Source organism: Mirounga leonina, unplaced genomic scaffold (assembly GCF_011800145.1).
Source record: "Mirounga leonina isolate KUSES-001 unplaced genomic scaffold, KU_Mleo_1.0 Mir_165, whole genome shotgun sequence".
NCBI lineage: Eukaryota > Metazoa > Chordata > Mammalia > Carnivora > Phocidae > Mirounga > Mirounga leonina.
This window is the reverse complement of record NW_023270415.1, coordinates 48,506,372-48,530,218: the sequence shown is the minus strand read 5'-3', so window position 1 is coordinate 48,530,218 and position 23,847 is coordinate 48,506,372. Positions and strand designations below refer to the sequence as shown.

General features: G+C 48.2%; 1 long non-coding RNA gene across 2 annotated transcripts; it reads left to right on the top strand.

Moving 5' to 3' along the window:
• The first annotated feature begins 7,521 nt into the window (after positions 1-7,521).
• Positions 7,522-23,034, top strand: LOC118015092. Of its 2 annotated transcripts, XR_004680528.1 has the most exons (5): positions 7,522-8,161; positions 8,289-8,331; positions 9,852-10,018; positions 19,473-19,617; positions 21,877-23,034. It is a non-coding gene; the product is annotated as an uncharacterized LOC118015092 (long non-coding RNA). The 2 variants fall into 2 exon arrangements; XR_004680527.1 differs by lacking the exon at positions 21,877-23,034 and having other exon boundaries at positions 19,473-19,696.
• Positions 23,035-23,847: the final 813 nt, after the last annotated feature.

The following is a 23,847-nucleotide window of genomic DNA, read 5'->3' as shown; positions in this document are numbered from 1 at the left end:
CTACATAACCCCGTGGGACGTCCCGGAGCTTAAACAGTAGGGGCTCAGTGCGCCTGAGCACGTCAGGTCTGCGAGAGGCAATCCAGTGTAAGGCCTAGAGCCTGGGATTCTGTAAACCCACTGCCCGCGTGGAAATCCTGCCTCTGCTACTTGCCCCAGGCAAGGTCCTTTATTTGTTCATCCATTTATTTAGCAAATGTTAATTGCGCCTCTACCCTGTGCCAGGCTCCGTTGAAAACACAAATGGAAAAACGAAGGGGCTCCCCACACTCCTGAAGTTTAGAGGCAGGGCATTAATCAAATAATGTCCAAACAGATGCTCAACTATGACTGTGACAAGCCATGTGAGGGACAGACACAGGCTGCTGTGAGACCCCATACCCAGAAGGTCTTATCTGGTTGGTCAGGGACGGCTTCCTTGAGGACATGATCTCTAAGCTCAGATGTGAAGAATGAGTGTGCGGTTATGAGGTGTGACAGGTTGAATAATGCCCCCCCCCCCCAAAGATGTCTACGTACTAATCCCCAGAACCTAGGAATAGGTTACCTTGGTGGCAAGACAGCTGTGATTCGGCTAAGGATTTGAGATGTGAGAGTCTCCCGTATTGTCTGGGTGGCACAATGTAATCACAGGAGTCCTTATAAGAGGAAGGCAGGAGGGTCAGAGTCAGAGAAGATGGGAAGATGGAAGCAAAGGTCGAGTGAAGACTTTGCTGGAAGGGGGCCATGTGCCAGGGAAGCTTCTAGAAGCTGGAAAAGGCAAGGAAATGGATTCTTCCTTGGAGTCTCCAAAAAGAACAAAGGCCAGCTAGCCCATTTTAGACTTCTGATCCCAGAAGTATAAGATAATAAATGTGTGGTGCTTTAAGCCACTGTTATCATTTGTTACAGCAACAATAAGGGACTAACACACCAGTTGAAGAGTGGAAAAGCATGTGCCAAGGCCAGGGATGCGGGATGGGTACCCTGATTTAAAGAGAAAAGGTATGGTTGGGGTGTTTGTGTGTGTATGGGTGTGTGTGAGGGGGTGTGAGCGAGGAGGCTGCACAGCTGGACAGACGCCAGACTATGATCGGCAAACAGCTATTTCAAGCAGCTGTTGATTGATTGATGTTATTAACCCCTTTGAGGCTCAGATTCCTCATAAAATGATGACTTCACAGGGTCATTGAGAAAACTAAATGAGCTAGCATGCATAATGAGCATAGCTGTTAGTAAGTGCTCATTTAATGTTAAGTCCTATTATGATCCCATAGTGTTCCTACTGGGAATTCTGTGAAGCTCCTCTGGGGCTGTTGAGAACAGGAATGGAAAGGAGGACTGGGCCGGGGGGAGTTGTGCCCTCAGCCAGAGTAGCTGAGCTTGCACTGGTTTGCACATTGGATTGGCCTCTGCTTAAGATCAGATTTTAATAAAAGGTTCCTCAGCTAAAAGAGTTTGAAACCCACTGCTTAGTCTGTCTCTGCTTCTTCCTGTAAAGAGACCCTGGTGTGGAGGTGCCACCATGAGTAGTATTGCTTCAGAGTCAGCTGGAGAACCGAGGTCCCCGACCCTAATGCCTGGATCCTTTGTGGTCCAGTGGCCTGGGCTTCGGGGTCAGACTGGGGGCTTCACCACGTGGAGTCCATTTTCCTTCATGGCACTTCCTGTGTAATGTTTTCTTGCATCTTTCTTCTACGTCCAGCTCCCTCACAGGACTCTAAGGTCCACGGGGGCAGGAATCTCATGTTTTGTTAACCACAGTATCTCCAGGGCCTGACTCTGTGTCTGACGATGATAATAACAGGAAACACTCGGAAAATGCTCGCTCAGTCCCAGGCGCTGTTCTGTGTCCTCTACACACATTCATGTACTTCATGCTTAACCCTAACTCACATAGTCCGTGTTGAAGGTTTGTGCTGACTGAATGGCTTCACGTCACCCAGGCACCCGGGCGAGCTGCTTAGGCTCTTTGGCCCACAGTGGCCTCGTCTGTGAAGTGGGGAATGACACCATGGGTGGAGGCGGTGGTGAGGGCGAAATGACGTCATGACGCCTGCACGCCTCCCAGGCTGCGGGTCTGGCCACAGCCCGCACTCAGGAGAGGGTTGCCGTTACTGTGACTTCCTTCTGCGGGGTGCCCAATGCTCTGGGTCTGGCCGCACGGTCCGGACAGGGCTACTGTTGTCATCTCGTGCCCGGAGCCACAGGGGAACCGTTCCCTCCGTCGGCCCAGTCACTTCCTGCAAAGTTTCTCCTCCTCACTCCTCCTCCTCTTTCTCCCCTGGGCCCAGACCAGCACACCTGCCTTTCTGGGCTCCAGCTCCCCCCAATCCCGATTCCAATGAACCCTGCCGACAGCTGCTTCCCCCTGCTCTCCGTTTCCACTCCCTCCTTCCCTCTCAGGACCCCAGAAAGGCCCCTAGAGCCCAGACCATCAGGTGTGACCCAGCTGGGATCCCAAGGGCCAGGGGAAGACCACTCCGTGCCCAGTGGCTCCCAAGCCACCACTCCCACCTCCCTCTGGCAGGAGCCTCGACCTGTGACCTGGGCCCGGCTGACAGCCTTTGGTGAGCCCTCCCTGTGCCCTCCCTCCGCCATGTCTATCTCCATCACTGGGAATACAATAGGGAATGTTGCCTGTTTGTCCCTCCTTGCCTGTCAGTTCTTTAAGGGCAGGGCCCCTGTCCCCATCACCCGGGAGCCTAAGTGAGCTTCTGGAGTAGTATGTACCAGGCATTGTGCTTGGCTCCCGGGTGATGGGGACAGGGGCCCTGCCCTTAAAGAACTGACAGGCAAGTAGGGACAAACAGGCAACATTCCCTATTGTATTCCCTACAATAAAGCAGGAAGGGTATGGGGTCTGTAGGTTTACAGAGGAGGTCATGGGGCCAAGGCTACAGGTAGCCAGAGAGCCCTTTCCCAGGATGGTGTGCATCTCAGCTGAGATCTGGGTTTGAGCAGGAATTAGCCAGCGGGTAGGGGAGGGCTGGACGGGAGAAGAAAGGGAGAGTCTTGAGCAGCAGGAAGAACATTTCAATCATCTGGAAAGTTCAGTCCATTCAAGCCACTACAAGTCAATTCAGTGTGTCTCCATCCAGTTAGATGGGAGGGAGTGAAACTGGTCATGAGGGCTCTGTCTGAGGCCAGTGGAGACTCTAAAAGGGACGGCCACAAACTCATTTGTGCCTTCAAAGGATCACCCTAATGCCCAATGCGAGGGGACAAAGCCAGAGGGGACAAGGCCAGAGGAGACAGGCCATGATATTTTGTGATCATCCAGGTGAGGAACTGGGGCCTCAACTAGGGGGTGGGCATGGTGACAAGGGGACACACTCCAGAATCCCTTAAGAGCAAAAGTGATGGCAGTTCTTTCTGCCCACAGGTCGTGTTCCTGTGCTTTAATAAAAACCACCTTTTCTGGGCGCCTGAGTGGCTCAGTCGTTAAGCATCTGCCTTTGGCTCAGGTCATGATCCCAGGGTCCTGGGATCGAGTCCCATATCAGGCTCCCTGCTCGGGGGGAAGCCTGCTTCTCCCTCTCCCACTCCTGCTGCTTGTGTTCCTGCTCTCGCTATCTCTGTCTCTGTCAAATAAATAAATAAAATCTTTAAAACAAACAAACAAACAAACAAACAAAAAAAAACCACCTTTTCTGCACTGAAAAAAAAAAAAAGAAAAGAAAAGAAAAAAAGTGACAGGAGCAAGTCCTTGTCCCCGGGATTCTCACACTTCCACCACACTTGCATCAGGCATGGGAACGACAGACACAGAGCCAAGCACAATGCCTGGTACATACTAGGTGTTTAGTAAACATCCGTCCAGTTGAACTGAACTACTCCAGAAGCTCGCTTAGGCTTCGCAATCTCTATCCCTCTCCAAATCCCACTCACTCTTCCTTATAACAAAAGCAGTGGCTGGTATTTATTTATTTATGTATTTGTTTATTTGTTTATTTATTTATTTTTAAAGATTTTATTTATTTATTTGACAGAGAGAGACATAGTGAGAGTAGGAACACAAGCAGGGGGAGTGGGAGAGGGAGAAGCAGGCTTCCCGCCGAGCAGGGAGCCCGATGCGGGGCTCGATCCCAGGACCCTGGGATCACGACCTGAGCCGAAGGCAGACACTTAACGACTGAGCCACCCAGGCGCCCCAGTGGCTGGTATTTATTGAGTGCTAATTGTGTGCCTGGCACCGTGTTAAGCGCCTTATGCATACTGTTTACTCCTCAACAACCCCATGAGGTAGGAACTATTTTATAGAAGCTAAGTCTTAGAGAGGTGACATAACTAGCTTAAGGTCACACAGCTAGACAGGGTAGAGCTGGATGGGAACCCAGCTAGTTGACTTCCTTCTCAACCTCAAGGCAATACTGTCCTCCATGCTCACTTGTTCCCCACGTTCTTCGCAAAGCTCTCTCCTTCCTCTGGCGTCCAGGGTCTCTGTCTCGCTAGATCCTGCTGGCCACTTCTTCTACGCTACTGCTTCCTGATGGCACACTGCCCTGAACACCTCTGCAGTGCAGTGGTATTTGCACTGTTAATCTCTCTCACTGTGACAAACTCCCCAAGGGCAAGGACCAAGATCTGTTTATCTAGAACCTCCAGGATACCCAGCACGGTGCCAGACACATGGTTGGCGCCCAGTTAATATCCCCCAGTTCACCAGTAAAACAAAGGCTATGATCTCCAGGCTCCTGTCCACCTAAGGAGGTGGCTCGGGTGGTTCTGATCTCTCGTCTACTCCCAGTTCCATTTAAATAATGAGGAGAAGTGTCAGAGCTCAAGGGCGTTCATGGATGGAGAACTCTGCCATCTTTCTAACCTTGATGTTTCTGAAAATAATGAATTGCAGGGACCCAGAGAATTTGGGGGAAGGGAGTACCAAGGGTCGTTGATGCCAAATTTGTGAGCAGCATCTCTGACTTCATTTTTCTGTCCAGGGAGTCCCATTTTTAACCATAATATGTTCCTGGAAACCAGGTCATAAATCAGATTATCAAAAAGGAGGTGATATTTAGTCAGCAAAAATTTCATGCCCTGAGCACTTACTATATGCCAGGCAGTGAGCGAAGTGATGGGAATAAAGTTAAATATGACATGACCTCAGGTGTCTCACTGTCTGGCGAGAGTCATAGAGCAAGTCCTCACAGTAAAAGGCACCTAAGCTTTGCATATTCTTGCTCCCATCTGCTTCTGCAAGTTCGCTCCAAGTGTTTCTAGAAGTTTCCACCTGGGCTCATGCCTAAGTCTGGGCATTGTCGCTAACACATAATTTCCACGATTGCTTTCCCCTCTTCCCTGCTCGGTTCCGGTGCCCTGTGTACCACACCCCTGCTGGGCTGCTACAGCTGATGAAGCAGGTCCTAGACCTGGCGTGATGTCACAGAGCACACCTCTCTCCTGCCAGTGTCATACTCTGCCAGGGAGTTGTAAAGCTGGGCTGTCCGAGCCCCAGTGTCTTACAGCGCTTTTAGGGAAACAGCTCTGCGGTGTCTGACATCGATGCCCAGGAGTTCCCCACCACCACCCACCCCCCGACTGAGATCGATTCCATGGGTTCTGAGCTCAGAGCTGAGCTGGGTTATATCCAGAGGCACTCCTTTAATAATGAAGGCTTACTCATTGAGGCAAAGGCATCTGCCTGACCTTCTCTCCCCATGGGATGAGCACTCACCTAGAAGGTTCCTCACTTCTTCTGTATCATCAGCCCCTGGCAGCTGCCCCACCATTTCCCTACACAAGCCCAGACACTCCCGGTTTGGCCACAGACACAGCTCTCTACTCCCACCTGTTCCTCTTACATATGCACTGCTGATTTATGCTCGGATTGAGAAAAAAGACAAGAAGGAAATATTCTAAGAGGTTTTGATCCTGGGAAATTTTACTTTCTTTTTTATACTCTGCTGTCTTTTCCAAAATTTAAAAAATAAGCATGGATCACACTTATAACCCCCCCCATAAAAGCTTTTAGTTGTGGTAGATGTTGTTAAAATACAAAAATAACAACACAAACTGTAGAAGCAAAGAAGAAGAAAAGATAAACTTTAAGGTGTCAAGGAGGAGGAGAAAACCTTCCAAAAGGAATAATGTTACAATTGCAGGTTCCTGAACAAATAAATGAATCATAGATAGAGCCAAGAATATACCATAAAACCAATGCCATAGTAACTACAAATCTCCACACTTACTCAAAAAAGTAAAACTATTTTCCAGGCCCTACAAAATACACATATCACATTGATTATCTAAAGACCTGCAAGGAACTTTTAAGTGTACGCATCACATGCTAAACAACACACACGACTTCACAACTTTTCGAACACCCCGAGGCGTGGGAGGTCCGCTACAGTAAACAGTACACATTTAATGGACAATAGTTTCGTTCACTTTCCACTTTCAAAGTGGGGCACTGCTTCATCTCATGCCTTCCCTTTCTCTGAAGCAAGGAGGGATGTTCAAGATCACGCTGAGCATGAGGGGTGTGATTTAGTGTCTGCTTTTTTTTTTTTAATTTTATTTATTTATTTGACAGACAGAGACACAGCGAGAGAGGGAACACAAGCGGAGGGGGAGGGAGAGGGAGAAGCAGGCTTCCCGCGGAGCAGGGAGCCCGATGCGGGGCTCGATCCCAGGACCCTGGGATCATGACCTGAGCCGAAGGCAGATGCTTAATGCCTGAGCCACCCAGGCGCCCCATAAGTGTCTGCTTTTGACAATGATGCTGCCTCTTTGACCGAAAGTTATTTTATTTTATTCGTTTTTGAAAGTCATTTTAAATATCTGGAAGGGCTGACCTGGCCTCCTCTCCGTTCTCTCTGTCTGTGTATTGAGAGCCACAAGGCAGGGATCAGCATCAGGGTTAACCCAGGCTCCAGGAGGGCTGCGGCAGGCCTTCCTGCCTCCCCTTCCTTGCGGACCGCCCGGCAGCCCTAAGTAACTAAGTGCCGCGCTCGGTGCACAGAGCACGCTGCTCCTGGGTGGCTCTCTTCATCCGGGATGGTGGTGAGAAAGGGATGGCTGGGAAATGAGGGGCAGGAAAAGATCTTTGCTATGAGCTGCTCCAACTTCCAAGAGCCACCACCACGGACATGGAGGGCACACCCTGTGCCTGGAATTACTGCAGAGATGGATTAATTGTATGTGATTGTTGCAACTGTGAGAGGTAATTTCATGCCCATTCTATAGACCAGAAAGCAGAGAATCAGAATCAGTGAGCCTCCGAAACTTAACAGTGTATTAGTTTGCTAGGGCCACCATAACGAAGTGTCGCAAACTCGGTGCCTTAACCAGTTAATTGTCTCATGATTCTGGGGGCTTGAGATCTGAGAATACGGTGTCCACAAGGTTGGTGCTGGGGGCTGTTGGGGGGGATCTGTTCCATGCATGCCTTTCTCCTAGATTTTGATGTTTGCCAACATCACCCCAATCTCTCCCTTCATCTTTGATGGCATTCTCCTAGGTGTGTGCCTCTGTGTCCAAATTCCCCCTTTTCATAAGGACAGTAGTCATATCGGATTAGGGCCCCCTCTAATGACCTCATTTTAACTCTATTTCATCTGTAAAGACCCTATTTCCAAGTCAGACTACATTCTCTGGTACTGGGGGTTAAGACCTCTCTTGGGGCGGGGGAGGTGGACCGGAAAATCTCACCTCCGAAGAGTTACGGAGCCAATATTCAAAACCTAGACAATCTGACACCAGCTCTTCGCCAAACCCTACGCTGCCTGCTACCTGGCTCTGCCTGGCCACTAGGCTGTCTCCTGGGGGTCACATCTATCACGTGGAGATCAGCAACTAGAGAAGATGGAGCCCACTTACCACTTCTGTGGATTTCCTAAGTATAATCTCGCATTTTCTGTGCTTTCCCCTCGAGGAACATGCTGAGAGCGCAAGTCTTTTTTTTCCATGTAGACACTGATGGACGTTTGCTCTAATAAAGGACTATCCCCCTTTCCACCATCCACCTCTGCAGGAAGCACAGTTCCCGCTGGTGCCCCTCCGACCCATCCAGCCCTTCCTCTGGAGAAGAGAAAGGGCACTGCTGTTTGCATGCTAATGAGCCCGACACACCGCATTTTCCAGTTCTCACAATGACAGCCTACACCTGTCACTCTGTGTGCCAAGCAGGGAAGGCTGCGGATGCCACAGACACAGGGGAGGAGGTGCAGGAGGAAGGAAGGTAGGCAAAGTGCTCAACAATTCATCATGATTTGAGTACCTGCACCTTCCTATTTTTTTTTCATTTTAATTTAAAGAGCACCATTAGTATAACTCTCAATTAGACTTTGTCTTGGTTCTCTCACCAGAAGATCATCAACTCTGAACAGCAGTGCGTCAAACCTGACTTGGGTAATATTGGGATCCAGTTCACCCTTTTCCGGGGTCTCGACCCCTCAAGGTGGATGAAGCTGTCACTAGCAGAAACAGCAAGTGCAAAGGCCCTGAGGCAGGAGCTTGCTGTCTGTGTTGAAGGACAAGCAAGGAGGCTGGTATAACAGTGAGAACAGTGAGACGTGAAGTCAGAGATCGTGTGTGGGGGGATAATGGGACTGCAGGTATGGAGGGCCTTCTGGGCCACCGTGGGGATTTTGGCTTTGACTCTGAGTGAGACATGAGCCATTGGAAGGCTCTGAGCAGAGGAGAGACGTGATCAAAGAAAACAGCTTAAAGAACCACTCTGGCTGCTCTGTGGAGAATGACCAGGGAGGGTGAAGGCAGAGCAAGAGACCCTTTAGATGGGGATCTCAGTGAATCCAGGTGGGAGGCAGAGGTGGCTCAGCCGCGGGCTGTGCTATAGGTGGTCACATTCTGGAGTGTTTGGAAGGGAGAGCCAATGGGATTTGTTGTTGATCCTTCCAGGGAAGCCAGATGTGTGGCAGGCAGGGTCGCTCGTGTGGGCCCAGCCAGCAGCATCTCTCAATGTGACAAGCACCGTGTCGTGGCTTTGGGATGGACATGCCTGTGTGTGGCTCCTCACTCCATCCACACTAATAGCTCGTCTTGAGTGGGTCACATTGACTCTCTAAGTCTCCCATTTTTTCATTGGCAAACTGGGGACTCCTTATATCACGGGATTATTGTGAAGATTAAGTGAGATACTGTAACATGAAAAAGGCAGCCACAAGGGTAATATGATTATTTAAAATAATGCAGCTTCCCCTGCACCCTGGAAATTGAGCAGAGGCCCATGGATGGGAAAGCAGACTGTGAGGGCGGAGGGAATGCGCAGGAGGGGCTTGGGCAGAGCCGGGGGAGGTGGGGGGCAGCCCAGACAGCGCTGAGCGCCTGGCTGGGGGGTGAGCAGGTATCCAGAGCACACACTTGCCTTCCCAACTGAGGCTAGGGGAGTCCAGAGCCTGGGCAATTTGGGGCGGGGGCGGCTTTTAGAGAAAAGATGGCTAGAGGGAACTCCTTGGATGAAGGTGGAGCAGTGGAAAATGGGAACACCCCCAGATTCTGGAGAGGATGAGGTCATCCAGCTGAAGCCAATCAAAACTCTCCCCTGGGCAGGCAAAAAAGGGTTTTACTAGGCCAAAAACTGTGGAGATGCCTAGCAGCTGCCAAGAAAGGAGGCGAGGCGAGTTCTGGGCCCAAGGCCATGAGCCCCAGAGGCCCCACCCTGGCTAGAAAAAGAGACTAGGGGAGTGTTGGGGGGCAGCCCAGAAGCCAGGGGAGGGAGGCCTGTCTGAATTGTCTGGTGATGATGGGGTATTCTCCTGGAAAAACCGTTAGCTCCTGGTCAGAGGCTGACAGAGCTCTGTGCACCAGGGCTCTGCAATTTTTTTTTTCCTTAGGAAAGACAAAAAACAAGATTAGCGTTCTTTCTATCAGAGATGTTCTACTGATTTATACATATGTTTTTTTCCCAGTAAACCAGGACATAGCCAGAGGTTAAACTGGAGATCCCTGCACATCCCTCCTAATTAGAGAAAGCCTTGGTGTTGAACAGAATGTGGGTTCAGATCCTGGTGTGGCTGTTGACCTTGGGCAGGATGCCTGACCTCTGAGACTTGTAAAATGGAGATCACAGTTACTGGTAGGTGTTTGCTGGCGAATCTTCTCCCGTCCCCCACCCCAGAGGTGAGGAGAATGCAGAGACCTAATGAATATGAAGGTAGATGCTCTCAAGTGTACATACAGCTAGGTATTTCCTGTGTCATGAAAGCCATGGGGGCTGGTTTCTAGGGGCCAGAGTGAAGAGGTGGGGTCTGGGACCTCAGGGAGCTGGGTACACCCCCCCCAGTGTCTCTGGAGCAGCACCCCAGTCCCAGGGTGGGGATGTCCTTATTCAATGTCCCCCAGTTCAGATGCCTACTCCCTACACACCACCATCTGTTCCCACTTCCGCAGGGCCCCAGAGAAATGGGACAGAGCACTTGGGAGAGGGACATCCTTTTCCCAGTCGTCCTTTGAGGTAGAAATCCCTCAAACCCAACATCTTCCAGGGGCACTGACGTCAGCCAGAAGCAGGGCTGTGGAGCTTTTCTGGTAATCTTCTCGAAGTGTCCACCTCCGGGAAGGACACCGCTGGGATGAGGCCAAGTCCCACAGCTGTTCAGCACCTGCCTGGCCTGGGGAGGCTTCCTGTGTGCCCACTCTGAATGTCACAATCCTGGGGCCCTGGGGGCAGGTGTGGTGGCTGGCCAATCCCCTCCCTGTCGCCACCCTCTGCAAGAAGCCAAATCAGCCCACCACCAGCTGACTCCTAGAGTCTCTTTCTTCGGGCACGAATGGAAACAGAAGTATCTGTCCTTCCCACTCCCTGTCCCTTGCCTGCCTTCCTCCCTGCCCCCATCCCCTTTAACGCTTCTTTCTTTGGTCATGTCACAGGCTTTGAAAGCCATTTGAATCTTGCGTAACTTGGTAGAAGATGGAAACTCTGACCCCTGGTCCCCAACCAGAGTTTTTCAGGCCAATGTGTCCCAGGATTTTAGTACAGACACAAGGATCTCCCCCACCAGCCCAGAGCCCTTTTAATGAGTGGTTTCTGTGTGCCGGGCACTGCGCCCAGTGCTTCATGGGCATTATTTACTTCTGACAACAATTTTGTGAGGGAGACACAAGGAGCTCTAGTTTACAGATGTGAAAATGGACATAGGCACTTGCCTAAGGTCACATGCAGCACGGCCTGTGCTGGGAGCCAGGTCTTAGGACTTCAAAGCTGAGCTCTCTGCCACCACGTTACACTTCTCAAAGCATGTTCCATGAATCATTCATTCCCCTAGGTCTGCCAGGAATGAAAGAGACCTGGGTCAAGCCTCCTAGGGAGATGCTAGCATCTCCACTTCTGGGAGAGTCTCAGACCGTGTTGACAGATGAAAGGCTCTGAGAAGTCCTGCAGGGAGTAAATCTGTTTAACTCTCTCTAACCTAATGTGTCCCGAACTTATTTGCACTTGGATCCCACCCCCTTTTTAAAAGGGACACTGTTACCATCCCAGAGAATGCTTTGGGAAATGCCATACAAGATCATATTACCTGTCGTGTTTAGATATTGCCTGGTACATATTGGAGCTCGAAAAATATTGGTTGGCTAAAACGAACATGTTTCTCCCATTTTCAGTCATTCTAAACAAATCCCCACTGTTCCTTGCCCTGAAAAGTCCCTCAGCTGTGAAGATACCAGACCTACAGATAACCCACTCCTGATGTCACTCCTTGGTGGCTCTTCCAGGGCTGTGTTGGTCGTACGGGAAGAAAATCCCATTCAGGCAGCTCCTGAGGCCTGCCCTAGTTCAGCGCCTCGGAGCTCTCTGCTCTGAGGATGAAGGGAAAGGCCAGAGACAATTCTATTCAGTTTTGGCCACAGGAATATGGGTGTGGAAGAGGGTGTGGAACCTCTCCCAGCCCTCCTAGCCCTCCAAGCAGGACAATTCTGACCTTGAGGTGTCCTCCCCCCCCCCCCCCCCCATTTCCACCTTCCTTCACTCCCTTCCTTCACTCCCTTCCTCTGCCTTGTACACCTCTTACTCCCTACCCTCCCGGACTCAGCCTGCACTCCGTGCTGGATTGGAATCAGAGGCCCCCATCGGGGACCGCGACTAAGCAGAGCTGCACCCCAGTTCCGGAGACTCTGGTGTAATTGCTGTGGGGTGGAGCTCAGCCCTCCCATGCCTTCAAAGGCACCACCGACTCTCACCAATAGCCACGGCCCTTTCCCTCACCCTTTGGCGGCACCCCCTTGGCAAGCCTCCTACCCTGGTTGGGGGGCCAGTGCGCCCTCTCCTCCCCTCCCCGGAGAAACACAACCCCCACAGCGTTGGCATCACTACAAACTCAGACTCCCAACTCAGCCTCACTTGGCAGCCTGGGGAGCAGCCCTGAGGCTCCTTGACTTCAAGCTGCTCCTGTGCCGGCCCGAGCTCCCTCCCGACCCCAGGTATAGCGCTTAGCTCCTTGTCTGCGACCGCAAAACAAAATTGAGGCCACTGGGAACACATGATCGCCATCAGATTCTTGCCCCCTACCGAGTCTGCTACCACCATCCCTCCTGCTTTCCTGTTAATTTTAGAAGCAGGCCAAAATCCAGGTCAGATCCCCCCAGCCTATGAAGTCAGGTCACCAGGGTCCAAATCCCATTTATATCACTTCCTGGCTGTGTGATCTTGACTAGGTCTCCTCATCTCCTCGGTGCCTCAGCTTCTCCATCAGTGACATGGGATAGTACTTGCCTTTACCTCATAGAGCTGATGGAAGGATTCAGTGAGATAAACCCCACAGATGGCTCGGCACAGTCTTGGCCTGGAGCAAATGCTAATGACAAGGGCTAGCTCTTGGTCCTTCCCCCTCGGCCCCCTCCAGACCTTGTTCCGTCATTATGAGCCTCTCCCCGCTTCTAGCTCATTGCTCTTGGCCTGTAAAGATGCACAAGTCCCTCCATCCTAGAAACCTCTTCTTGATCCTATGTTCCAGATTTCTCTTGTTTCTTCTCATCCAAACTTCTCAGAAGCTTGCTTTATCGGCTCACTCATTTCTTTATCTCCCGTTTGTTCCTCAGTCCACCCCGATGTGGCGTCTGGCCCTACCATGATTCTGACATTTATCGCCATCACCAAGGAGCTGGCCGAGGTCAGTGGGCACTTCTCAGTCCCTGACTTCTGCCTACTGCACTTGACTTTGTTGATCCTTTCCTCTTTTGTGGAATAGCTTTACTTCAGTGCCTCCTTAGCATACGCTTGCTTCTCCTCGTACTTCCTCTACCTTCCCTGCTCCGTCCCCTCAGGGGTCCCTCATCCTCTGCTGGCCCCAGGAGTGCTGTGGGTACCCTGAGTTTGTCCTTAGTTTATGAGTCTCCTCTGCACTCTCATGCTACCTTCAAGTGATCTTGGCAGTTCTTAGGGTCCCTGCTTCTGCTTGGTGATTGATACCTTTTATGGACTGAATTGTGTGCCCCCCAAATTCATATGTCGAAGCCCAACCTCCAGTGTGACTGTATATGGAGGTGGGGCTGCTAGGAGGTAATTAAGGGTGAATACGGTTATGCGTGCAGGGCCCTAATCTGATAGGACTGATGTCCTTGTAAGAAGAGGGAGAGTCACCAGAGATCTCTGTCCTTTTTGTGGGCTTGCACAGAGTAAACAGCATGTGAAGCCACAGCAAGTCAGGAACACAGGTCTCACCACAAACCAACTCTGCTGGTACCTTGCTCTTGGACTTCTGGCATATTGAGCCATGAGAAAACAAATTTTGGTTGTTTAAGCCGCCCAGCCTGGGGCATCTTGTTACAGCAGCTGAAACTCCTGTATCTAAGTGTATCAGTTAGCTTTCCCTGTATAACAAGCAATTCCAAAACGTAGTGGCTGAAGATAACAGCTTTTTACTTAGCTTACCTTTCTGCAGGTCCGCAGCTTGCTCTGGGCTCGGCTGGGTGGTTCTTCCGGTGTGGGCCAGGTCCACTCACGTGTCGGTGGCCGGCTGCTAGCTTGGCTGGACGCTGTTGGGTTAGGGTGGCCTCTGCTGGGCTGCCTCTTCCCTGCTCCATGCATTCTTGTCCCCCAGCACGTGGGGCTGAACTCGTTTTTACGGCAATGCAGCAAGGTTCCAAGAAAGCGAGCAGAAGAGAGGTTTGGAAGGAAAAGCCTCAAACTAGAGGCAGAGATCTGGGTCTTTCCATTCACAACTGGTACCCTGGTCATTGATTTCTCAATATCAAGACACATTGGACAATGAACTAGGAATATAGAATAATAATTAAATAAGTAAATTCTGGGAAAGCACAGAGCACTTTAAAATGTAGGTGACAGGACTTGATAGGCATAGCATGAGGAAGCATGAGGAAAAAAGGCCTCCTCCTGGGCAGATGGTTTGGCGGACTGGATAGAGGGTGGAAACAATTTGCTGAGCACTTATTTTTTTTTTTTTAAGATTTTATTTATTTATTTGAGAGAGAGAGCACAAGTGTGTAGGGTGGGAGGGCAGAGGGAGAGGGAGTAACAGACTCCCCGCTGAGCAGGGAGCCTGATGTGGGGCTCCATCCCAGGACCCTGGGATCATGACCTGAGCCGAAGGCAGACGCTCAACCGACTGAGCCACCCAGGCACTCCCTTCTGGGCACTTATTATATACTGGATACTGTGCTAAGCACTTTGCACACAGAGAACATGAAGGAGTCACCATAAGGACACTTACCCCAGTGCCTGGCTGCCTTAGTCGGTAGAGCATGTGACTCTTGATCTTGGGGTCATGAGTTCAAACCCCACATGGGCCTGGAGCTTATAATAATAAATAATGGCACTTACCTCACTAGGCTGTTGTGCAGATTCAATGAAATAATACATGGGAGCTACACAGAAGTGCCCAGCTCATGTGGTGCCCCCATAAATATCTGCCGTTGGCATTACTGTCTCATTGAATCCCCACAACCAACTTATGAGGTAGATGCCTTTATCTCCATTTTACAGGTAAGGAAACTGAGGCCTGGAAAGGTTAAATAATGGCTCTCGCATCATGGCTGGGATGTGGCTTTGGACCCAGGCAGCCATAACTCTAGAACCTATGCTCTTAACCACCCCTCCCTCCATGCTCCCCCACTTATCATTCATCAACAGCAAGAGAACATGTGTGAGGTTGAAGATAATGAATTTGGTTTGAGATGTCGATGCAGAGTTTCCTCGAGGACATCTAGGTAAGAGACTTCTGGTCCACAGTTGGGTTTGTACATGGAGTATAGGAATCAAGACACTGTAGACAGATGGGGATTGAGTCGTGGGTGATAAGGTCACACAGGGAGTGGGGTAGCATGACAACAGAGGAGGGTCCGGGACACATTTAAAGAGTAGATGGAGGAGAAGGAGTCTGAGGACAGGCCGCCAAGAGAAGGGAAAGGGAGGTCTTGGAAGGAGGGAGACCATACGTCTGAGTTTGCCTGGGAGATTCTTGGTTTATGACAGTTAGCCTGGCATAATAATTCATTAGTGCCCTTTGTCACTTTAAGCAATGGCCCAGTTTGGAAGACAAATGATATATTCACCCTCCTTAGAGGGTCAAGGAGGTGAAAGTATCAGGGAGGAGGAAATGCAGGTGTAAAATATCGCAGAGAGAACAATAACATGTTTGCTAAGTGGTACATTGGAGTTGGATTTGGCAAACTGATGACCTTGAGAGAGGTTTCTGAGGAAAGAGGTGGTGAATAGATTCATGCTGATATCTGAAGAAGCAGTAAGTAGAGATAACACATATGCACAAGTCACTGTTTTTGACCAGGGAGGCAGAGGTAACAAATAGACAACTCTGTCCTGATGGAATTTATTGTGTATGTGTGTGGTTTTGGAAGAATAAAGCAGAGTGACATGATAGAATCACTGGAATTTATTTGAGGCCCATGGTGGGGAGGTGGGAAGCCCTCTCAGAAGCTGTAACACTTGACCTAAGAATTCTGTGAAAAGAGCAAGCCTGCCTGTGAAGCTTGAGGGATGGAAACTTCCAGAGAGAGGCAAGAGTTCATGCAAAGGCACTGAGGTCGGAGTTTGAAAAACAGAAAGAAGGTCATTGAGGGTGGCAGTGGGCACCAGAGGGGAGAAGATGGATTCCAGAGCTAGGAGGAGTGAATTGACAGCCCTTGGTGACAGACTGGCTATGAGGGAGAAAACAGAGGATGGTCTAGGAAGGCTTCCCATGTCAACTTTGGAAATGCGGGTACCTGCTCCTCCCTACCCTCAGACAGATCCGGCAGAAGAAACTGGTTTTGATGGAATGCAATGAATTATGTAGTGAGTTGAATAGTGGGTTATCCACTTGGACATATCCTTTGTCCAACCATAACCTGTGAACCTGTGAATGTAAACTTACTTGGAAGAAGGGTCTTTGCAGATGTAATTAAGGATCTTGAGATAAGATTATCCTAGATTTAGAATGGGCCTTAAATCCAATGGCAGGTGTTCTTATAAGAGAAAGGCAGAGGGAAATCTGAGACATACAGGGGAGGAGAGAAGGCCATGTGAAGATGGAGGCAGAGATTGGATTCCTTATAGTCACAAGCCAAGGAATGCCCGGAGCTACCAGAAGCTGGAAGAGGCAAGGAAGGATCCTCCCCTAGAGCCTTCAGAGTGAGCATGGCCCAGCTGACACCTTGACTTCAGACTTCTGGCCTCCACAGCTGTGAGAGACTAAATTCCTTTGTTTTAAGCCACTAGGTATGTGCTAATCTGTTTTAACAGCCACAGGATACTAATACAAACTATTCCATGTCGAGGGTGGGGAGCTAGACAGAGGTGTTAGCTGGGCGAGTGGCTACATGGAGCACCCCTCAGGAGAGAAGCCAGGCCTGGAGATAAAGCTTTCAAAGGCGGTTGAGCAGGTGGTAGTTTAAATCAGTGTTGTTTTTTTTTTCTTAAGTAGGCTCCATGCTCAGTGTGGAGCCCAACGCGGGGCTTGAACTCATGACCCTGAGATCAAGACTTGAGCTGAGGTCAAGAGTCAGACGCTTAACCAACGGAGCCACCCAGGTATCCCTAAACCAGTGTTGTTTTTGAGGGGAAGCTGGAACACGGCTCCAGAAGCTCTTTCTCAGAAGCACAAAACAAAAAGCTTCCCAGATTTTTAAAACCAGACTTCCCTCAGCAATATAACCAAACACCCACACTATATATATCAATGAAATGTAATGTTCATATCAAAGAATCTGTTTGTATGCATTTTAACATCTCCCAATAAATGAAAGAATATTTTTGTCAGATTATTTTAAGTCAGGAATGCTCGCATTTCCTTGAACTTCTGGGTCTGCTGTGAGGCTAGCCCATTTTACAGCAGGCACTACTGAGAACATGTAAGGAGAAGGGTTTATAGGTTAGAAGGAAGCACCAGAAACAGTAGTTATTAGCTGGTGAAACTGCAGAGCATAAATTCCTCCCGATGCCCCCTGAGGGGTCAGACCAAGTGTTTCCGGGCACACACTGCATTTGTACATCCTCTTTATTGCTCCCCTCAGAACGCTTCCCCTCACAGAGACTGCAGAAGGGACATTCCCCTCTCAGTCCCTGGTGTACCTTTAACGTTTGCAGAGCTTGGGCCACGAGTACAAATGGAGGCCCAGATTGTGCATATGCAAGAATCTACCAACTATTAAACCCATAAACCATTCATTAGTGTATAGTTTGTCTCTCTACACTGACAATTCACTTTCCAGTGGAAAGTCCAGGATTGAAGTCAGAATGGTCAGGTTTTTTGGCGTTTGCACTGGAGTGTGGAACGTGGGCAGGGCTCCCTCCTGGCCCCTTCTCCTCCCACGACCTGCTCAGCACACACCTGGAGGGGCCTTTCAGGATAGAGACTGACACCAGGGCGCAGGGCCAAGCTTCGGCCACATGCACCTGCAATCAGTGCCCCAGGTCACCCTCAGGCCTGAGCACTGCAGTGGCTCCAGAGGATGGCCCAGAAGAGAGGCCCTGCATAGGCCCTAGAGTTGGTTTGGGCCATTTGGAGCAGGAAATTCTGGGATCTGGGGGAAGGGCATGGACTCTGGATAGGTTGGTCCCTTGGCCCTGTGGATTCCTTGGCCAGTGAGAAGGGGCACAGAGAACAGGACCCAGGACAGGGGCTCCTCTTGCCTGGGTAGATCTAAGGGTTCTGGTCAGTAGTCACCCTAGCAAGAGACTCAGAGAAGTAGACCAAGACCTGGCCATGGTCATGCGTGGACTTTCTTGTGTACTTTTTAGGTTCGAGAAAATGCCAGATTAAGAAATGAAATACCATAGCTATTTTGAGCCCTGATTAATAAGCACTATTATCATACCAATATTACCTTGAGTTTTAGAAATCAAAGGTCAAATCCCTAAAAAGTTTTGAATATAGTAAAATAAGACCTTAATGAAGCAGTATCTTGGGTGGCAGTGCTTTCCAGAAGTTTTTTCCCACTTCTTTCTTTCTTCCTGCCTTCCTCCCCTCCCTCCTTTCAATTGCTCTCCCTTTTTCCAAAGCAGGAAGAGCCAAAATGAAAATCATAGGCTTCGATGGAGTCAACTAGGGAAAGTGCAGCTAAAGTACAAAACGAGAGGGCCATGGCAGAATTCCAGGAAATGTCAATATCCAATAATCAAGCCAAGGAAGAGCTTCTACCAAGGAGAGTTCTGGAGTGGGATGGGAGGGAGAGGAGAGACTAGGTCTCCATAGACTGGGGAGGAAAGAGTTCCACAGGAGGGAGTTGTCCAGAAGAGCAAATGCCTCCAGGGGCCGCCATCTTCCTGAGACCAAGTGAAGCAAGCCTGGTCCATGCCTCTTCCGCCACAGTCCCTCAGCCTCTCTGGAGAGCACCAGATTTTCCTCATCCCGCATCTGGGCCTGCTCTAGTCCTGCCCTTTCTTTTCTCACCCTACCTTTCCCTGTTTTATCAAGGCTGTCCACATCATTCACTTCCCAACCTCCATCTCCCTGCTCGGTCTCTTCCTTGAACCTCCAGCAGAACAATGGATCCCAAGCATGTACTTTGCTCAGGGGAGATGCTCACCTGATAATGGTTCAGTGAAGTTGTCCAAAATGGAAATGTTCACGAGTATTCCTGATTCCCAAAGCAAGGACAATCTATTTCATCTCTGGAGAGAGAAGTGTGCACACTCAGCCCTTTACCCTGTGGTCCTCCTGTCCCCTCAACACTGGAATAGTCTTGTCCTTTTCCCTGCTCCTCAGAAATGCTCTTTCCTTGGCCTAGAATGTTCTCCCCACATCCTATTCTCCCAGATCAAATGTCACCTCTTGGTGACTCCTCAGGTAGGAAGACTTTTCCCAATATTGTGTGTGAGTTAACCTCTTATATTTTTCATTTTATATTTTCATTGTGTCCTCTCCCCCACCAAACTGTAAGGCTGGTAGGGAAAGTTTACTTTACCTAGTTTTATAAACCAAATCTAAGTGCCCCAAATTTGTAGAACATAGTACTACTCTCTCATAGAAGTTTATTTAAAAGGTCAAATTTAATGAAGCAATCAGAGAAGATTTTGTTCAAGAATTCTCCAATCTTTGTTAATCTGCTTTTTTTTTTTTTTTTTTTTAAATCCCCAGTCTTCCAGGGGTCAGCCGCACTGGATAGATCCAGGTTTTAAAAGGGCAACCTACTATTTCCTACTCTGGATGGAATATGAGCCTACATATCTGTTGTACATATTTTGACTTCATTATAGGAGATAAGCTCTCGGACGTTCTGCAAGTATCTGGAATTTAAAATTTTTTAAACTGAGCCCCTTCCTCAATGTCTGTGGGCTTGTTCCCTCATCTCTAAATTTCATTCAAATGTAACCTTCTCAGGAAAGCCTTCCTTAGTCATTCTATTGAAATCTGCAGCCACCTCCTCCCTGGTCATGTCATAACCATTTTTCTCCATAGCACATATCACTGCCTGATATATTACATATTTATTAATATTCTGTTAATTACCTATCAGCCCCCAATAAAAGATAAGTTCCATGAGGGTGGGGCTTGTTCACTGCTGCAGATATTGCCTAGAGCACTATCTAGCACATAGTAGGTCTTTATTTATTGAATGGCAAATGAGTGGCTTATCGGATACCTACTCTCGGCTCCCACCTCAAACTCATCCTTTCTAGAAACAAATTCTGACACCTTTTTATACCAACACCCAGGTTAAAAAAATTGGCATCATTTTTCTTCCGCCTTTCTTCAGTCTCAGCTACCAGTTTCCCAAGTCCTGGCAGCTCTTGTGTTATGTCTCTCGCTGATGCTATGCCCTTAATAGATGCTCAATAGAATGCTGTAGCAAGGTTACTTCTGGCAGTTGGCATGGAGGAAAGAGAGGAAGATTTATTTTTCCTCCTTACCCTCTGAACTATTTGGTATTTAAAAAAATCAGGAGAGTTGTAGTAGACAGCGTTGGCTTCCTATCACCCATTTCCACCCCCACGTCCTTACTTCAGGTGTCCATCAGCCTCCATGGCCCACTACGTGTTCAGGAGATGCTGACTCAAACTGTTCAACTTTGCTGTCAGGGAAAGGATGGGTTCGGATTAGTTTAAGCCATTGTCTGCATGTGTGTCATCACCCCCCACTGGGAGCACAGGACCCACTTAAATGTTTTCTCTATCCTCATAGATGTGGACAAGATAATGCTGACTGACTCTGGCAGCCATCTTGTGACCACAAAGGGAACCAGCCAAGGACAAAGCTGTCATTGAGCATGGCAGGGCTGAGAGATAGTTTGGGTCTTTGATGCTCGTGGGAGCCCACCCTCTGTCTGCACTGCTGGTCCATTCGTCCCCTTATTCTACAAATACTGACTGAGTATCTACTATGTAGCAAGCACTGTTTTAGATACTGGGGAGACAGCTGTAAATCAAAACAGACAAAAATCCCTATGTCATGGAGCTTCCATTCCTGGGGGGAGGGGAGACAGTAGTGACAGATCATAAAAATAACTACAATACACAAGTAAATAATATATTAGAAAGTTATAAGTGCTATGTTAAATAAAAAAAAAAAACAGAGCAATTTGCTAGAATAGATTCTCCAACACTGAACTGTATGTGTTGTGTGTTCTTTTCAGTAATAAATCAAAACACCCCTTTTGGAAGCTGACAGTTTTTTTAGTTTGCAATAGGTAAGAATACATCATTGTGCACTGGAGTTGGGATTCTGATCTGATTTTTTTCTAATCCAATTGAACCCATTGTGCATCAGTGGTTGAAGACAGGTGGAAATTATGAAGGACATGGGAGCATTCCTGGGTATTGGGATTTAAAAAGGCATTTGTCTTTGGGCAAGGGTAATTAGCACATGAATAAATCTCAGAACTGCCTATTAGTGTTGCAAAGGTATCAGATGCAAACAAGGCAAATGACAACAAAACAATAAAATACATACAAATGTGGTGGTTATTATTTGAAATCTGGATTACCGATGGACTGGCAATGAAAGTGAACCAATGCCATCATGCACCACATATTTTAGAGATGCTCCTAAATTCTGGCATAAACTTACCCAACATCAGGCATCATTTTGAAATGTACATAGAATACCATCTTAAAAACTGTCAAAGTAACTTAATGTTATGACTAGAACACAGTGTATCAGGAGATAAAATTGTAAACTCTGTGGAAGCCAAATGTGTAGGATTGTATTTAATTGCAATGCCTAGAACTGCTAAGTTTATTGACAAATTTTCAGTCCTGACACCAAAAAAGAAAAAAAAAAAAGGGTAGAGAATGATGATCAAAGAAAACACAATGATTGACAAGATATCTCTGTCCCACAGAGTAAATTACAGAATGGCGGCCGATAGAAGGCAGCCATTTTTATTAGCACAACCAAGTGAAATGAGTCATTGCAAACTGGCAAACCCACTGATATTCTGAATCCTAATGTTCTTTTAGGGTTGTCAGTATGACAACCTATGAACTAGGTAAAGAAGCCCATGAAAATATTTTAGGCTGCCAACCTTAACCGACTTGCACAGACAACTGACGAATGCCTCGTGATACAGCCCGGAAGTGAGAATCTGGGATAGGCACGCCCAGGCTGAAGGTCTGGTTGGCAACACCAGAAGACCATCTCCACCTTCACGCTGTTACAAAGAAACAGTTGCCCTTCGGAATATGTATGAAGACTTAAGACAGGTACTTAATGAAGCTAATAAAATTGTCAACCACGTCCCAAGCAGGCCGTTAAATAAATACCTGGCCTTTTTTCTTGGCTGTATGAAGAGACGGGTCATGACTGCAAAGCACCATTTCAAACGAAAGCTCATTGTCTTTTGATTAGAAAAGTTTTTGTTCTTTCAAGTTGTAAAAGGAACTTTATTTTTTTCATTGAAAACTCTCCCTGGGGGAGATATTGTGCGTGGATGGGCCTGGCTTTACAAGTTAATCTCTGCGCTCATGTCAACTCCGGTGCGTGCTGTTACCAGGCAAGTGTAGGAGTGAGTGGTCCACCATGGAGACCCAGGAGTCGCAGCGCTGGAAACCTGGCCCCATCTGGCAGAGACCTTGGTCTGGGGAGTTGAGATTTTTGCCCTTGCCTGAAAGATCTGGTTAGTAACCCACCTGAAAATAGGAAGAGACACTTAGACGACTTAATAAAAGGGCTCTATAAGTCAAACTGGAAGTGGCTTGGTGGACAAGGAAACTCTTACGGCACCACTTTAGGACATCACCAAATAACTTTGGACCTTTTTAAGAAGAGCGGGTTCTAGAGATAGCTTCAGACGGTTTCTTGAAACTGCTTTTTTTGGGTTCGTTTGGGGTTTTTTTGTTTTTAATACAGTCATTTATATCGTTTTGTTCCACTTATGTCATTTTAAGTGGGAATTATTTCTCAGCATCTGATCCAGTCAGAGAAGACCATTAAACAGAGGAGTAGTCAACATTTACTAGCACTTTCCTTGTGCAAGGTGCCGTTGGAAGTGCACATACTCCTTTAATCCTCTCGATGACGCTGGGAGGCAGATATTATCCCGTAAATAAGCGACTGTTACTATCTCTGTTTTATAGATGATGAAACAGGCACAAAAGGTTAGGCATCTTAGGGCACCTGGGTGACTCAGTCGTTAAGCGTCTGCCTTCGGCTCAGGTCCGGAATCGAGCCCAACATCAGGCTCCCTGCTCCATGGGAGGCCTGCTTCTCCCTCTCCCACTCCCCCTGCTTGTGTTCCTGCTCTTCCTCCCTCTCTCTCTCTCTCTGTCAAAAAAAAAAGAAACAAAAACATCTTGCCCTGGGCAGAGAAGGCAGGGTTAAAACCCAGACAATTCTGGCTTCTCAAGCCAAACTTTCAACCATTATGTTATATATTTTAAGTATACAAATATGTGTGTGTATATATTTAAAATAAGTGATACTTTATTGCTGCTGGAACAAATGACCACAAGCCTATTGGCTCAAAACAACATGATTTTATTACCTTCGCATCATGGAGGTCAGTAGTCTGAAGTGGGTCTCACTGAGCTAAAATCGAGGTGTATTCAGGGCTGCGTTCCTTCTGGAGGCTCTAGGGAAAATCTGTGTCCTTGCTTTTTTCATCTTCTAGAGGTTACCTGCATTTCTTGGCTCTTAGCCCCCTTCTTCCGTTTTCAAAGACAGAAGCCTAAAACCTTCAGTTCTCTCTCTCTGACTCTGACGATGGTTCTCTTGTCTCCCTCTTTGGCTCTAAGGACTCTCGTGATTACATCTGGATAATCCAGGATAATCTCTTTATTTTAAGGTCATTGACTAGCAACCCTAATTCCATCTGCAACCCTAATTACTCCTTTCGACAACACAACATATTCACAGGTTCCAGGGATTGGGACGTGGACGTCTTAACAAGGTCATCATTCTGCCTACCACAACTTTCTTACTTCAAAATTCAAAACTTAAAACACAAAAAGGTGTACAGTGGAAAATCTCCCTTCTGTGTCTGTGCCCTGGTCACAGATAGGAAGCTCCCTTCTCC